The sequence below is a fragment of the Micropterus salmoides genome, unplaced genomic scaffold (genome assembly GCF_014851395.1).
Source record: "Micropterus salmoides isolate LMB-PRFRI ecotype aquatic unplaced genomic scaffold, ASM1485139v1 Ms_hic_scaffold_10, whole genome shotgun sequence".
NCBI lineage: Eukaryota > Metazoa > Chordata > Actinopteri > Centrarchiformes > Centrarchidae > Micropterus > Micropterus salmoides.
Genome location: NW_024040041.1, coordinates 3,748,910 through 3,766,912, shown reverse-complemented (window position 1 = coordinate 3,766,912; position 18,003 = coordinate 3,748,910). Strand labels below are relative to the sequence as shown.

At 39.7% G+C, this 18,003-nt stretch overlaps 1 long non-coding RNA gene across 1 annotated transcript; it reads left to right on the top strand.

Moving 5' to 3' along the window:
* Positions 1–15,762: 15,762 nt before the first annotated feature.
* LOC119881927 lies at positions 15,763–17,203 on the top strand. Its single transcript, XR_005440438.1, has 2 exons — positions 15,763–16,357; positions 16,490–17,203. It is a non-coding gene; the product is annotated as an uncharacterized LOC119881927 (long non-coding RNA).
* Positions 17,204–18,003: the final 800 nt, after the last annotated feature.

Genomic DNA, 18,003 nt, shown 5'->3' with positions numbered 1-18,003 from the left:
ACATTGTTTTATGGTTTCTTTTCTCTCTCTCTCACTCACTCTCTCTCTTTCTCTGTTTCATAAGGACTTGATATGCTCAGCTACCTGATTTTTTTTTGGCTCCCTTTGTCCCTTTTGATGTAGATTCTATATAACTTTAAAGTGATGGTGAGTATCGACTTCCTAGCCGCTTTGTGTTCGACTGCCTTTCAGTCAAGGGTGTGTGGGGGAGCAGTCATTTTGTTGCTTGTGGTGCAGAAAACAATCCAAACTGCAAACTGAAAAGAAAATGATACTACAAGAATGGATATATTGTCACAACATTCGGTACAGATATCCTATAGCTGCCCAGAGGTTTACCCTTAGTGATTGTCAGCAAGTCAAAGTTCACAAGCAGGCTATCTTGTGAAATATTTCAACATCTACTGGATGGAGTGGCAAAAGCTTTTGTACAGTTATCCATGCTGCCAAGATGATGAATTCTAATGACTTGGTGATGCCCTATGTTTCCTCTAGCATCATCAGTTTCAGGTTTTGTTTGTTCACTTTGATAGTTGTTTGTGGCCAAAATACCTGCATATCTCATCACATTCCCGTGGGCCCTCTTCTGTACACCTTTGTGCTAATTAGTAAATGTTATTAGTATATAAATGTTAAACATTATACTTGCTAAACATCAGTCGTTGTCATTGTCAGTTGTCATTTTCAGTTGTCATTTTCAGCATGTGTATGCACTTCTTTCCTCTCCCGTAGTTTTGTGCTTTCTCGTCCCTCTCCTCTATTTCTGACTCGGGAGCTGTGGGGTCTGGATCTATGATTGCAAGACACCTACTGCCCCCCTTCTCTTGTCTGACACCCGCTGATGCCATTATTATTATTAGAGCTGTTGTTATTATTATTGTTATTACTATTATTATTATTATTATTATTATTATTATTATTATTATTATCATTACTATCATTACAATTATTTTACCTCTATCTATCTCTTTCTCAACCCAACCAGTCCAGGCTGAGTCTAGGTTGTGCTCGAGGTTTCTTCCTGTTAAAACCGCCAAGTGCTTGCTCATGGTGGGAATTGTTGGGTCTCTGTTAATAATATAACAAAGAGTACAGTTTAGACCTGCTCTACATGCAAAGTGCCATAAGATGATTTGGTGCTATATAAATAATATTTAATTGAATCAGAATACCCCCCCACCCCTCACAGTAAACATTTCTTGTACATAATAGGAATTTCCCCCAAAAGAGCTCCCAGACTCTGAATCTTACGTAAAGAAATACAAAAGATTTAATAAAGTTGCATCATCTAATAAAAATAAATAAAATAAACAAATAATTATCACTGCATAATCACAAAAACAAAAAGATTTAATAAAGTGAAAGCAGCTTGAATCATTATAGTATTGTATCAATGCTAAATATTTTAAATAGAATTTGGTGGATTATATTGATAATCCAGTACAGTAGAGCCGCAAAAAGTGTTGGTGGTGGTGGTGATCAATAAATTAAAATTTCAAAGCACAGTCTGTGGTCACTGCAGGTACAATTGTCTGGGTCTGTCTATCTGTAGTCAGTGTTACCAACCACCATGTTTACTCAGTGTGTGTGTGTGTGTGCGAGAGGGGGGGGGTTCAAAGGTTGTTATGCCTGGCAGGTAGGAGAATACTTGACCAAACATGTCAAAACTCTTCATGCATTCATTGATTTCAAATGAAATTAAAAACCTGTCCACTCACATGTTACGCATTCAGTGATTGATTCAGATTTTGCAGTTAGCCATTTCTAAATCTGGTTGGGATTCAGTGCCCTGCTTGAGGGTATTTCAGCAAGACTCCTAACAATTAAAGCGTTTTCTGCTTACTCACCAAACTTCATTCATAAATTCCAAAGTTTTGTTTTTTGTTAGTGTACAAAGGCATACTCACAAAGTGAACTCGCTTATTTTAGATGTTTTATAAATCAAGAGGGTCTTAAAATAAATTTGTCATTGACGATTGACAACAAAACAAAAAAGAGACAGTGCCCCACACAGCTGTTTCTAGTGCCTCATATTGGTTCTCTGCTTCATTAGTAGAACTTAACATGAAAGAGAGGTTGAGACACAGATGTGTCTCTTACTATCTCTTAATAGTCTAACCAATAATATCTCTCGCATAGACTTGCACTGAATTGGTTGTACACAATACGTAAGCTCATCCCGTATCAGTACAATACAGAACACTTATGGGACAATTCTGTATTTTATTGCCAACCCTATCTGCAGCTGTCAGTTACACTTACTGGTCAATAAGTTTATTCATATACACTCACTGACCAATTTATTTTGTACACCTTGCTAGTTGGACCCCCTTTTGCCTTCAGAACTGCCTTAATTCTTCATGACATACTTTCAACAAGGTGTTGTAAACCTTCCTCAGAGACTTTGGTCCACATTGACATGACAGCATCATACAGTTGCTGCAGATTTGTAGGCTGCACATCCATGATGAGAATCTCCTGTTCCACCACATCCCAAAGGGGCTCTATTGGATTGAGATCTGGTGACTGTGGAGGCCACTGGAGTGCAGTCAACTCATTGTCATATTCAAGAAACCAGTTTGAGATGATTTGAGCTTTGTGACATGGAGCATTATCCTGCTGGAAGCAGCCATCAGAAGATGGTACACTGTGGTCAGAAAGGGATGGACGTGGTCAGCAACAATACTCAGGGAGGCTGTCACGTTTAAACAAAGTGTGCCAAGAAAATATCCCCCACATCATTACACCACCAGCAGCAGCCTGAACTGTTGATACAAGGCAGGATGGATCCATGCTTTCATGTTGTTTACACCAAACTCTGACCCTACCATCTGAATGTCGCAGCTGAAATCCAGACTTGTCAGACCAGGCAACGTTTTTAAATCTTCTGTTGTCCAGTTTTGGTGAGCCTGTGTGACTTATAGATAGATCAGCAGTTTCTGAAATACTCAGAGCAGCCCGTCTGGCACCAACAACCATGCCACATTCAAAGTCACTAAAATCCCCTTTCTTCTCCATTCTGATGCTCAGTTTGAACTTCAGCAAGTTGTCTTGACCACGTCTACATACCTATAGGCAATGAGTTGCTGCCATGTGATTGGCTGATTAGCTATTTGTGTTAAGTAATTGAACAGGTGTACCTAATAAAGTGGCCGGTGAGTGTATTTATAACATGTATCAACTATCTCATAGCTGCCTTCACACCATGGCTCTACGTCTCTGCTGTGAAGCATTTCATACTCTGACAAAGGAGGTTAAATAAATGCGGATGGTGCCACATCGATAATAAGTTACCGAAGCTTATTCCATTTTGGACTTACTGGCTCTCCATTTCCTCAAGGGTCAGCAATGTCAAGACACCATGATATCGGTCAACAGTGCCTGTGTGGGTTAAAGTTCACCAAAGCTGAACTTGATGTAAAACATTTATGCAAATGTACTTGCCGTTTCAAGTGAAACCTGCTGATGTTGGAAATTCCATTGGTATTTACTGAAACTGGACATGTGCCCAGTAAATTACATGGCACATGCCTGCTCATCAGATGTTGATATTTCTCTAGGGGATTTAGTACAGTAGCCTATGTCCTGATGGTGGTGCATGATATCACCAAATACCCATCTGGAGACGATCAACACTGCCATATTTATTTGAACATTAATGTCCTAGGAATACCAAGCTAGAATACACAAAGGAAATGTAATGGCAGTTTAGTCTGCAGTTGAGATATTGTGCTCTAGATGAAATTGACAGACAGAAGGACTGTTTAAACATCGACCCAGCTTTCGTGTCGCAAGTGGACCAGAGGTGAAGGTGATTACACAGGGTGAACTGTGATCTGGGAGAGAAAATGGATTACCTCGAGAAAATCCCCAATGCCACAAATATCTATTCAAATCGGGGACTGTACATATAAAGTTAAGCACAGGTGATGATTATGTAACTGTACAGCCACACCTCCTGCCTCAAATGTATTCAGAAACTGATTTTGTGTTGTGGGAAAAAAGAGAAAACAAAGACTCCACAACAGCTTTCGATACAATGGATGCTCAGTGAATGAAGCATTTGATATGTCGGCAAAGGACAGCACTTAAAGTATCAGTCCTCAATTGTACAGCCAAGTTGATACGACACCCCCCCCCCCCCCCCCCCCAAAAAAAAACAACCTATGAGTCTACATGCATGACACTAATAACTGGAACTAACTAACCTGTTGACTTAATGTCATTCATGTAGATTATTGTAGTGGCAGAGGAATAATTCTGATCCTCATGTAAAAGTAATTTTTAGTAAAGCTCCTTCTTTCAAGAAGTAAGTTAAAGTGTGAGCAGCAATGTATTTTTAGTTTGTTAATAATGAAGCAGCATTTTACTGTTAAAAACGGCTGGTCGAGGTGCAGCTGGTTTTATCTATTTTACATACAGCTAGCTTAGATTTAGCTTTATATGCAGTTTAGTCAAGTGGTTCCCAACCTAGGCGCCGGGCCCCTCCAAAGTTTCACTACATCATGGAATACTGGGTAATGTTACCTCTTTATTTTGAGAACAAATAAAAAAATTGAATAAGTTGAGAGGGGAAATGACACTTTGGTAGAACAGCTAACAGCACACAGACATTCAAATCTGAAATCTCAACCTGAACAGAAATTGTCAGATAAATGTAGCAGAGCAGTAGTATAAATTAGCATAAAATGGAAATACTCAAAGTATAATTAACTCAAAATTGTGTTTATGAACAGTTCTTGAGTAAATGTACTTAGTTTAGGTGTTGTTATATGTGTTCTTTAATCATCAAAGTAAATATATCATTCAGTTACTTTCCATCACTGGATTTGCAATGCTATAGACTCACCTGTATGAAATGGACGTCTCTTCCAGCTGTGGTTGACTTCAACAGGTTTCAGGATATTTCCAGCCTCTTCAGTCCAAAACTTGTTTTAACTCTTGAATTCAGCCTTCTAGCAACAAAACCGCTTTGTGAAACTGCATTCAGCTTTCACTGTCCTGCTGACCTCTGTTATACTCCTGTCAGTCTGAGACGTGACATGTGTTTAAATGCTAACACTTGGAGAGGTCTGTGGGGCCAGTTAATTATAAGCTGTCTCAGCAAAGTGGCAGGGAAACTGAAACGTAAGTCTCACCTGACAGTTTTAATCCCTGTTTCTTCACAGATGAGAATCCATAATCCATTCGTCTTCCACAACTACAGTAAAACCAGAAGTGGAAGTGAAATTACATCTGGCACTTTCAGATGAGTGTGTTTTAGGAGAATCAGGTTACTAGTAGTGGTAAAATGCTTGGTGTCGTCTACCCAGTCACAAGGTTTAGACGCCGCTCCTGAAGGTGGCAATAGCAACTCACATAAAATAGTAGAAGTGAGAGCTAAGATGAGTTGTTGGTAGTCCACAGCAAGATTTCTTTCCCTCTGGGTTGGCATTTATTTTTGTCCAGTCCATCCTTACATCTCCATAATTCCTCCTTTTTTTCCGTCCACATTCACTCCTCTGTCTGTCCTCTCCTAGTTACAGGTGCTGTGGTTGGCCCTTCCCACTGACACACACACAAACACACACATGCAAACCTTACTATGCTTGTCAGGACTTTGGCTGAACCCACGATAATGACTACAATTCATTTCCCAACCTTAAACTAACCTCCACCTTAACCCCTCTCCAACCCACAATGAATCTAATCTAAACCTGGCTGTTCACAGTGTTGCTGCAGGTTGTTTATGAAACTTTGATAGTTGCTACAGTATGTCATCAATCCCACCCTGGACAAATAATGATACAAACCTATTAATAATTTCCATCCAGCGTGTTATAATACTCTGAGAACTTCAATTTATAAGTAAATAAGAATGGGCATAAAAAAGGCATATTGATTATTTCAACAGTCATGTCAACACATTAACCAGGTTATCTTATTAAAGTTAATAAAGTTGCAGCCAGAGAAGGCATAACTAATTGTTAGGCGGTGCAAAGAAGCTAGTAGCTGGTTGCTACTGTGTTCAGGTTGGTTTGTAGAGTTGTCAATAGGCAGTTGCCTCGGTGCTCAAGATGATTAGACTGAAAACAGACCTACATTAAAACAATGCAGCGGGCTGAGTTGGTGGAGGCATATTGCTTTACATACCAGGAAGTCTAGTTGGGGAAACATATGAAAGCATTTAAAAGACTATCAAGGCTTATCATGACAAAACTGACTGCACAGTGGTTTGTAGTAGGCTACTCACAGACAGGATTTACAGCTCTGGAGAGTTATCACGGCGGTAGTTATTTTATCTTTTGTTATGAAGATTGTGAAGTAATCAATAGAAACAGCTTCTTGCATGTCTCCGCTGTAGGTCCCTGCATTTTACTTCAGCATCTCCTGCGGCCCCCACCTCCGCGGCCCATGGAAGGGTTCTTTCACCACATCGCCGCAGCTGGGGAATGACTGCTGGTTAACAGTGTAGTGTTTTTGAGCAGTGATTAAATAAGTTCAGTTGTCCGACAACATAAACAGAGAAATATGTAAATGAGAACAAATATTTATGCATTAAAACACAGTAAAAGTGATCACAGAGAGCAGGAGGAGACTAACTTTCTCTGTGATCACACATTTTAAAGAGAAGTGTCTCCAGTTATCTTACACCAATATTTATACACATGTATTCTCTTTCTATCTCAGAGTATCAAAAACTATTCTATTAAAGCCCCTTAGGCGTGGAGAACTCCACAGCATATTTTTTAGTTTCTTTTGCTAAATGGATTCCACATGGGATTTTTCCGGCTGTAAATGAATGACCGTGTTTCTGAATAAACTCTCCCCTGAAAAGTATGTAATCATATCTGCTGTGACTGCTTCAGGAAATAGAACAGTAGGAGTTAATAAGTAACCAAGTTCTAATGTTCAGCATGGTCACAAAAACTATGAACACACACCTACGCACACACACACGCACACGCACACACACACACACACACACACACACACACACACACACACACACACACACACACACACACACACACACACACACACACACACATCCACATACAGTGGCTTTATATATTTAAATCTGGGATCTGTTCATACACAATAATAATGATAATAATAATAATAATAATAATCATCTTTATTTGTAGAGCACTTTTCAAAAACAAGTTACAAAGTGCTTTAACAAGTGTAAAGACAATAATAAGAGACAATAATACAAAAACAATACAAGATAAAAGCATGAAAACATTGAAAAGACTAAAATACACGTTTAAGATAAATATAAAATTAGTAAAATACAGTAAAATAAAAGGGATAAAATAAAGTGAAATAAGATCGGGAAAGGCTCTCCTATAAAAGCATGCTTTAAGAAGGGACTTAAAAGAGTTCACTGACTCAGCTGACCTGATTTCCTCAGGCAGGCTGTTCCAGAGCCTCGGGGCCCTGACAGCAAACGCTCTGTCCCCTTTAGTTTTCAGTCGAGACTCTGGAACAGACAGCAGACCTCTGCCCGAGGACCTCAAGGTACGTGCTGGTGCGTATGGGACTAAAAGTTCATAAATATAACAAGGCGAGAGGCCATGAAGAGCTTTAAAAGTGTTCAATAGAATTTTAAAGTCAATTCTAAAACATACTGGGAGCCAGTGTAATGAAGCTAAAATAGGAGTAATGTGGTCATATTTCTTTGTTCTGGTTAAAAGCCTGGCAGCTGAGTTCTGGACAGTCTAGAGTCGATCAATAGATTTTTGGGTTAAACAGGTGAAAAGGCTGTTGCAATAATCCAGGCGTGATGAGAGGAAGGCGTGTAAAATGGTCTCGGTGTCCTTAAAAGTTAACATAGATCGAATTTTTGCTATATTTCTAAGTTGATAAAAACATGATTGAACAAGCTTTGTGGTGTGCTGCTCGAAATTTAAATTACTATCAAACCAAACACCAAAGTTCTTTGCCACAGGCTTAATGTGATTTACTAGGGAACCAGCAGATGGCAGTATTTGATTTGCCATCTGCTGGGACCCGATGACCAGGATTTCTGTTTTGTCTGAGTTCAGCTGGAGGAAATTATTTGACATCCATTTTTTAACTTCACAAAGGCAGTTGTTAAGTGAACTCAGCATTCCAGGGTCTGTGGATCTGACGGGCAAGTATATTTGTGTGTCATCAGCATAAATATGAAAAGAAATGCTATGTTTATGGATAATAGGTCCAAGAGGAAGCAGATACATATTATAACACAACACCATAAATGGAAAATTTGCACAAACCCACACACACACACACTCAAAGGTTCTGCACGTTCTGCATGTTTTTGAGATTATCTTCGTGTCACACAGGTAAATGCTACTCTCTTTGGATGGATTCGAAACTCAACCAAATAAAGCAATGTCAGAGCTAGACTTCTGACATTTACATTCATGATATCAACTTAAAAGACGATGATACTGTCTGTCAATGTCAATGTGTTCACAACTTATCTCTCCTATCCCCAAGTGGCCAAAAAACATCCCAAAATAAATACTTATTGCAGGATTAAGGAGTTGTACAAAAGTATTATCAGCAAAATGTACTTAATGTACCGAGTGCTAATTTTGCAGCAGATGCCTCTTGGCAGTGTTACAGTCTCATACATTTTTGGGTTATTGTTTCTGATGCATTAAAGCCTAAGCAACATTACAATGTTGTGGCTCGGTCAAGTGTTAGCTAATTTAACTACTTCATATACAGTTAACAAGGATTACGAACTGTGGGCAACTAACCTTAACCCCCAGACTGCACCACAGAGGCACAATCTGGACTAAAATATAGGGGCTCCTGCATTATTACCTAATTTTGACGAAGAGAGGTTCTGTTTCAAATACATTTTTTAATTTTGCAGGTATTAGGCTCATAAACTACATATTGCTAAATAAATCTGGAGACCATCTTGTCAGTGATAGGGGCGTAATCAGAAAGTAGTAGTAAATAGATTGTATGAGAGGAATGAGTGCTTTGATGATTACTTTACTGTATATAATTAGAAGTAGAAATAATGGTATTACTAAATATGAGTAAGGGTCACCACTGATTTTACACATCAAAGTCACTCCTCATGAGGAGCACTACTGTTGTATAATGTTGTCTGTTTGCTGTGAAGGGAGCTGAGAAAATATACTGATGATGCCATCATTACCTCGAAGTAGACTTGTGACTTTAGATTTATTACAAATTGAGTGCATGGAATCTGAAAGATGTGGGCATTTATGAGGCAGGATGGGTCTAATGAAAAGTTGTCATTTGTTGCGAGCAGCCCTTCCTCACCAGAAAAAACACCATATTGGTATTTTGTTTAAGCAGGTTATTACAACCCAGATTTACGTTATGATTGACTCCAACCTGTAATGACCGTATGATGGTATAAAGGAAGGAAGTCAGGAAACGTAGTATAAAGAATGAGAAAGTCCATGTAAGGAGCAGGTAGCTGCTATGGATGGATTGGTCAAACAAAAACAGGACTTTGAGTCCTGTGTGAAACCAAGTAAAATTTTACTTATTTAGACTTTAAAGTAAAATATTGTTACGTAGGTCAGTCACTTAATGTCTTTGATTTACATAACATACTTGATTTTTTCCATACTACATACACTTTTCCTAGTTTTGTTGCCTAAACCTAACCAAACTGCGAGTGTTTCACAAGGTTAACCACCTGTTTAACACCATGTGACTTAAGTCACGTGACTTATGTAACGTAGTTAAGGTCTGGTACGCCTATCTCCAAACTGGTACTTTCCAACAGTGATATATGTCAATTTGGGAAATGGTCAGACAGTATATTTTGTTTTGGGAGTCATGTTGGTTATGAGGACATGTTGGTTTTAAAATGGGAATTGTTGGATCCATTCTTTGGAGCTTGACCTATACTATCTCTGCCTCTGTTGCTTCGATTTTGACCATTCTTCATTTAATTTGCCTCTCGGGAGACCCTAAAGTCCTGTACTAAATCACTGCAGTACCCTTTTAAATGCACGGCCTTACATCCTAATGAATGCTCGCTGGAGGTGAAGCTGATGAACATGCTGATAGAAAAATGTGTCCTTTAGGTCAGCAATACTTCATGCAAATCAGGGACAATAGCACTGCTATGATCCTAATCTATGTGCCCTCATCTCTTTATCCAGATCACTGTGGCGGCCACCGAACTGCTCTTGTCTCTTTTGTCTTCCTGTATTAAAATAAGGCTGGTAAAAGATTCACAGATGAACACAAGATATCTCCACAAAGAAACGCACAATCACAGAGAAAATGTATCACCCATAATGAAAACAATTTCATTATTGAGAGGAATTAATTTCAGATATGATGGAATAAATACACCTACTATTATTAATCCACACAGTGTAGCAGTTGGATAAATACTCTAACCTCAGTGGCATATCAAAATATCTGACCTGAGAGTTAGATTACTTCCGTCTCTGCTACAAATTACACACCACAAACTACACACTATAGTCAAATGTATATTCAAACCATCTCAACTTCCTCTAATAATACTGACACATGGAGATTGAAAAAGACAGCTTAAATGGAAAGAATGAAAGAAAAAGGATGAGGAATGAGAAGAAAGGAGGGAGGAAAGAAAGAAAGGAAAATGAAAGAAGAAATAAAGAAGGGACAGGATAAGAAGGAAAGGAAAAAGGATCAATCGATCAAATCTAGTAACCTCAGTTTCACAGCTCACTTTTCATGTGACCAGTGTATTTGGTCAAACATTGCCCTCTTGTGGTAAATTTCAGATCTGTTGGAGTTAATACATCTACCATTATTGAACCACTCAGTGTAGCGGTAGGATAACTATTCTAACCTCAGCAGAATATTAAAGTATCTCACCTGAAACGAACTGCACACCATAGTGAAATGTCTATTCAAACCGACTCAACCTTCTCTAACAGCGCTGAAACGTGAAGTTGAAAAAGACAGCTTCAGTGGCCTGAAGTTGCGAAGAAGAAAGAAAAAAAAAGACAAAAACAAGAAAGTGACAACAAGAAAGACAGAAAGACTGATGGAGGGAAAAGGAAAAGAAAGAAAGAAGGAAGCAAGAGTAAAAACCTTTCATGTGACCAGGTCAGCAAATTTGGTCAAACATTGCCATCTTGTGGTGAATTTGGTGAAGTTAAAGTGTTTCAGAAAGGAAAGAAATATTCAACACAGAGTGGTCAGAGCATGCTAACTTCAAAAAGCTTCAGATAGTAGACAATTTTGAAGATGCACACCCTAACTGAACACAGCAAATGTCAGTAAGTCTTTTGTTCATTTGTTAATGTCCAAGACAAACACAGAGCAATATTTTGATAATCCAATAATTATAAAAATGTGAGAAAAAAAAAATCACGTTTTTTGGGAAATAATAAATTCAATAAGAAAATAGGTTTGCTCCTCCAGGGGCTAAATGCAAACCCATATTTTTATGTAATGAATAAAAGATACATTGGTCTCTGAATGATCTCTCCTTTTTGTTTCATAATTAATAAACACTAATAACTGAACCTGCTCTGCCTGGTTGTCCTGCGTATGGGTTCAATCCCTGGTTTACCTGCTCCCAACTTGACTAACTATAGCAGAGCGAACCAACCCAAAATGGACCCAGTGGACACAAATTTTCCACCGCAGGTTATGGAGGAGGTGAGATCTGTCAAGGATACATTGTCTTTGACTTGAACAGAACCATGGACTTTCTGGATAAACTGGGGTCAGTTACCACTTTTGAAGAGACAAGAAACATTAAGCCCTAGTTTTAAAAAGCTCCAGGTGTGGCTGAACATTTAGATTGAATATACAATCTTAAAGCAACATTAAGTAGCAATTCAAAATAATTTTGATGCTAAACTGACTTAGGGTGAAAGGTGTTTCTGTCATTACCTCTCCAGGCTCCCTACACCAGCTACTGCACTATGTAACACTGGAATCCCAGGCAGGACATTTATCATGACAATGCTTTTCAGAACCAACGCGACTCCATAGCAAGCAATAAGAAGAAGCAAAACGTATACTCTATCATTTACAACATAAGTTCTTTCGAAGAAGCTTGCTTGGTATTGTTTTTATGGATATTATAGCAGAGGCTATGAAGAGACCGAAAAAGATGTTGTCGGAGGAAGTGAGGAAGAGGAAAAGAAGAGCAAGAGACCGGACAAGAGTAAATATTAGCCGTTTACTGGCTGGCGTGGTTCTCACTGTTGGTGCGCCTCTCAAATGCCAAAGGTTCTTTAGTCTTCTGAGCCTGGGGTCCTCAGTCCTAGAACTGCAGCAGCCTTCTGTTCCTGCCGGATGTCCTATCGACAGCCTCCACTCCTGCTGTCCTGTCCTCAACCTCCAATCATGCAGCCCTGTCTTCTGCCTCCAGTGTCCTGTCCTCTCACTGGTCTCTAGTCCTGCACCCCAGTTGCCAGCCTCTGGTCCTGCATTCCTGCCATCAGACTGGTTCTGATCTCCATGCCTTCTGGTCGCCCTCCAGACCTGCATGGCCCTTCAGTCACCCAGCTACACTTCTGTCATGGCCCCTGGGCATCCACCTGAGGTCTCCACCTCCAACTTCAGTCCTGCTCCACCCCTGTCTTGCCCCCAGGCAGTCTACCTGAGGACTCCTGTTCTGCCCCTGTCCTGCCCTCAGGCTGCCTGCATGAGACTCCAGTTCCACTGCTGTTCTGCCCTCTGGCAGTCCGCCTGAGAGCACAAGCTCCTCTCTTCAGCTACCTGGGCAACGATTCTTCTGTTTGGACTGTTGTGGATTGTGGATATTCTTTGTATCTGATATCTTTAAGACAGACAGTGTGAATTTGTGCGTAGTGGATTTGAAATGGAACTGGACTATGAGGTTAAAGGACTGACTTTCAGCTTTAAAAGTGTTTAACATTCACAGTGTAGGACTCGTGGCCTCCCCTCTGTCTCTTCCTCTCGTATTACTCCTCCCTCATGCATCCCTCCCCTCATTATTGAAGGTGGTGAGGGGAGGGGACCAGTGATGAGATCTATCCATCAGCATACACACACACAGGCAGACAAACACAAAGAGACATAGGTTCACACATGTAATGTGCTGTAGGCTGAGTAACGATACCACACACACACACACACCTTTCCCTCTGACTTCATACAGTCTGAATGTTTATACAAAGACTGATTTGAAAAAAACAACTGTATATATCCTACTGGTTACTGTCCAGTATGTAGTCTTACATTTGCAACACATATTGCAAATCCTGACATTAATTATAGAAGCCTACACATTTTCCGTCCCCAATATTCTCACGTTACACTTTAAATCACAAGAATGTAATTATAAAATTAGGCCATCACTGCAATTTCTCATCATCCAGTTAAGAGCTCAGGTCAATTTAAACTAGGGCTGCCCCGAATAGTCGAATAAACCATTAGTGGATGAGAAGAGTCTTAATTAATCAACAAACGTTTTATTAGTTAGCTAGTTGTGAAAAAAAAATCACCTCAACTCTACACAACCTCAAACTCCATCCAGTTTACACCACTAGCACAAGAGCTTTGGACCACCAGGAGGAAGAGGTTTTCAGAACCCTACTGACTTTGATGATCCACTGACTTCTCTTCTAGCGCCCCCATTAGGTTTACAATTTAATTTGTTCAATACTTTGGTCTATGACCAAAAACAATGGCATTAGCCAGCCTCAGCTGTGCTTTATGTTTAGTGTTAGTTAGCAAGAGTTGGCCTCACCACACTGCCATCCAGCTGCTCACTTTGATGTCACAGTTCAACTTTCTAGATACTCTACCAACAAATTTGAACACATGTCCTCCACCTCTCCTTTTCCTCTGCTTTTATACCCTTCCCTTTTCCTGATATCATCCCTTTTATCCCTTTCTTATCTTTCCAGTCCTTTTATTTTGCGGCATCTTTCCTCTCTCCATATCATTTCTTTAGCTCTCTTTCTTTATCTACACCCCCATCTTCCACCATTCCCTTCTCTGTCATATTTCTCCATTAAGCAGGATTTTTTTTACCACCTCTTGTATCTCCTATTAAAGAAAGTTCTGCATCATTTACCACGACTGGCTATCAGTCTCTGTCACAGAGCTACAGCCCTTACACACACACACACACACACACACACACACACACACACACACACACACACACACACACACACACACACACACACACACACACACACACACAGACAGACCATACATGTACTCATGCGCACACATGCCTAGATAAATATAGATACACAAAAAATGGGTACCACACATATACCTTGTGCACACACACACACACAAAGCAACACTGCGGTGTAGAAGGATTCATTTGTCACTGTAGTAACGCCTGGCTGTGTTGGAGGAGAGAAGGGATGGCGGGATGCTAATAGAAAGGTGGAGAAACAAGAGAACTGAGGCAAGAATGGAGGGAAGGCTGGAGTGATGAAGGACAGAGAGACGGATGAGTGAGTAAAGGAAGGAAAAAAGGAGCGAGGGCTAGAGAGAGAGTTAGAGAAGCAATAAAGAAGGGAGGTCAGGGGGTTAAGGATGGAGGTGTGGAAATAGGGAAGGAGAAAGGGATAGGGGGAGGCATGGGAGGAGGAGGGAGAAGGTATCATTAGTCCTCTTTAGCTTCCATTATGAAGATTAAAGTGAAGAGTGCCTGTTCATCTTAACCCTTTCCACCCCCTCTGTGCTGCACTAAGATATTCCAGCACTTTGGAAAGACACTCAAAACGCCTCAGGTCAAACAAATCAAGTGATCTCTTAAAAACAGAGAGATCCAAAGCATTCCAACACGTTCAAATATGTTATTTTAAGGCAATGTAGCTAATCACAACTGTACACATTTCTCAAAGTGACAAATTTCACTGTGGAAGAGTAGTAGAAGAAATTTGCCCTTGGTGACAACAACCGAAGCTAAGATGTGTCTGGGTAAGTGGAAGAATGGAAAAACATTTACGCTTCTCACAATGATTTTTGACTCTAGTCTCTAGACTTGTTCCTGGTGAGTTTTGAGATCAGTCAGAGGAGTTGAGCACTAACAGAACTCAGACAAGGTCAGTGCATGCTGTCATGCCACAGGTAATACTGGTAAAATGACTGGTTACTTACCAATAAGCATTATGGTTTACCAACTACTAACAGGGCATCGCATTTACTAAACACAAGAAAGCATTCAGTCCTTACTAGAATTCCAGGTGAGTTCGGCCAACTTACAGTTTTTTTCAGTCGCTAACAAGCGTTTGTCCAATCAGTTGTCACATTTTCAAAACTCTAAACACAGTTAGCACAGCATCGGTCTTTTGTGGCCATACCATTCACACATTTCATGTCGTTTTCACACAATACGCAGTCAGTGAACACATTTCAACAATGCTTAAATTTTCTTATCAGACAAGCTATCGCCTCCCAACAAAATTATGGATTACTTTTGTAGTATTTACGAATGTTAACACACACCATCCCACAATAGCAAAAACAATATTCCAAACCTTAGATACAGTATAAAAACCTCTGTTTCTGCAATGATATCAGTTCATAAACAATATATCTTGGCTGATAATAAACAAACATTTAAATAATTGACACACAGCTGATTTATGTTGGGTAAATTGGGCCAACCACAGCTGATTCCAGTCTGGCTTAGTGGCAGGGTTTTTTTCTTCTATTACATTGACACATATATAAAAGGAGGTTTGAGGAGTGATGTGTTTGGAAACAGAAACAGAAAAAGACAAACACTGTAATGTCTGGACGAGGAAGAGTAAGAGCAAGGGGCCCAGGGAGAAGAGCAGGCCCAGTGAGAGGTGCAGGAGCAAGGAGATGTAAGAATGCGTGGTGGTGGCATTCCAAGGGCTCCAAGAACAGTAGTCAGTGATGAAATTCGTGCCACTATCATTGACCATGTAATCAACCACGGTCTTTCACTAAGAGAGGCTGGTGAAGAGTGCAGCCCAATTTGAGGTGGTCAACGGTTGCTTCCATTATACGCATCTTTCAACAAACCAACAGGTAAGTATTGCATTTTACATGGATTGTTTCTATTCTCACTTGACATGTCAATAAGGTCATACAGTAATGCATATGTTTAATTTTTTTGTCCCTCTAAAGAATGCAACGTCTTCCACCCTCTGGGGGAAGAGGAAAGCTCCTCAATAATGATCAAGAGCTTGCCATTGTAGAAATAGTTGTTGCAAACAATGCAATAAAACTGCGTGAAATTCAGACTAGAATTGTGGAGGACCATGAGATGTTTGATAACATCAATAGCATCAGCCTCACAACCATTACGCGGACATTGTCCAAACACAGAGTGCTGATGAAGCAGCTCTACACTGTTCCCTTTGAGAGGAACAGTGAGAGAGTCAAGGAGCTACGACAACAATATGTCCAGGTATAGTGTATATTCAATTCAATGTCCAGTTCTATAAGCTTTGCACTTTGCAAGTAGGTAAGCTACACAGTAATAGGTTACAGTACAGTATGGATTACAGTAATGACATGATTTACATAAACTTTGTTTCAGAGAGTTTTGGAATTGGAGGCCAACCAGGCCCCTCATGAATTCATTTACATAGATGAGGCAGGATTCAATCTGGCCAAAAGGCGTCGACGTGGACGAAATGTAATTGGAAAAAGGGCCACAGTTGATGTGCCAGGACAGAGAGGGACAAACATTACCATGTGTGCAGCAATTGCAAATGCAGGATTACTCCTTCACAGATGTTAGGTTGCAACATCCTGGTTTGAAGTTCACCCAAGACTGGTAAGTCTCTTCCTTCCACCCTATTCACCTTTCCTCAACCCCATAGAGGAGTTCTTTTCAGCATGGAGGTGGAAGGTTTATGACCATCAGCCACATGACCAGATGTCCCTCCTTGAAGCCATGGATGCTGGCTGCAGGGACATCACAGTTCAGGATTGTCAAGGGTGGATCCGACATACCAAGCGGTTTTATCCCAGGTGCATCGCCTTGGATAATATCAGATGTGATGTTGACGAAAACATGTGGCCTAACCCTGAAGATCGCAGAGATTAGATACAGCAATGTTGTGCTTTTTTTTTTTTTAGTTCCCCCAATTTTTATCTGGACTTTTTGCTGTTGTTTTTTTGTTCAGAATGGTCTTGTGTGTTTCACGAATATTTTGTTCACTGTAAGAAATACTGTAAAACTTTTTCTGTTCTATCATACCGTGTTTCTACTGTACCTCCTGTAGTAAACAGTAAAGGAAAAAAAAAACGGATTTGCTTTTTACTGGAATGCTTTTGAATGTGAACATTACTGTGGACATACAGTTACCAACCAAGAAATATAGTGTAAAAACGGTGGATTGCATGTTTTGCATGCAAATACCTGTAAAACTGAAACATAAAAGTCTATGTAGTTTTTGTAATGTCAACAATAGCCAGTATTTTGAAACCTGGTGTACTTTGATTGACTGCATGTACTTTGTGAAGTGAAAACAAGTGTCATTCTTTGACAGAATAATTTCATTTTGAGTCAGATTTCCAGTGTTTTGGTAAAGATAGTGTGTGCAGAGAAAAATGTGTTTTATTTTGAAATGAAGAGTTAGTATATTTAACAAAATGTGTTTTTGAGAAGAAAATTATCCATTTGGCCAATTGTGTTTTGTAGGTGTGAGTCTGTGTTAAGAGTTTAGAAAAAGTATCTGAAGTATGGGTAAGCGCTTGTTAGCGACTGAAAAAAACTGTAAATTCGAGTAATGACAAATTCAAAGTTTGACCTGATGATGACGCTTGATGAAAAGTCAGAAGGTTATCATACTGATTACAAATATTATTCTAATTGACACATATTAATAAAAGTGTAAACTTTTGTGGTATTTTGAATACTTTGCTCATTATATCCAAGTAGACTGGCAACCAAAACACCTGTCCATCAGAGTCTGATTTCAGTCTTCAGACAGACCTTCCTGCGAGAGACAGAGCTGTATTTCTCGTAACACACTGTTACAGCTCTCTTCTTCAAGACTTAAAATATCATCTACACATGTTTAGTGCTTTCATTGCTTTCAAAAG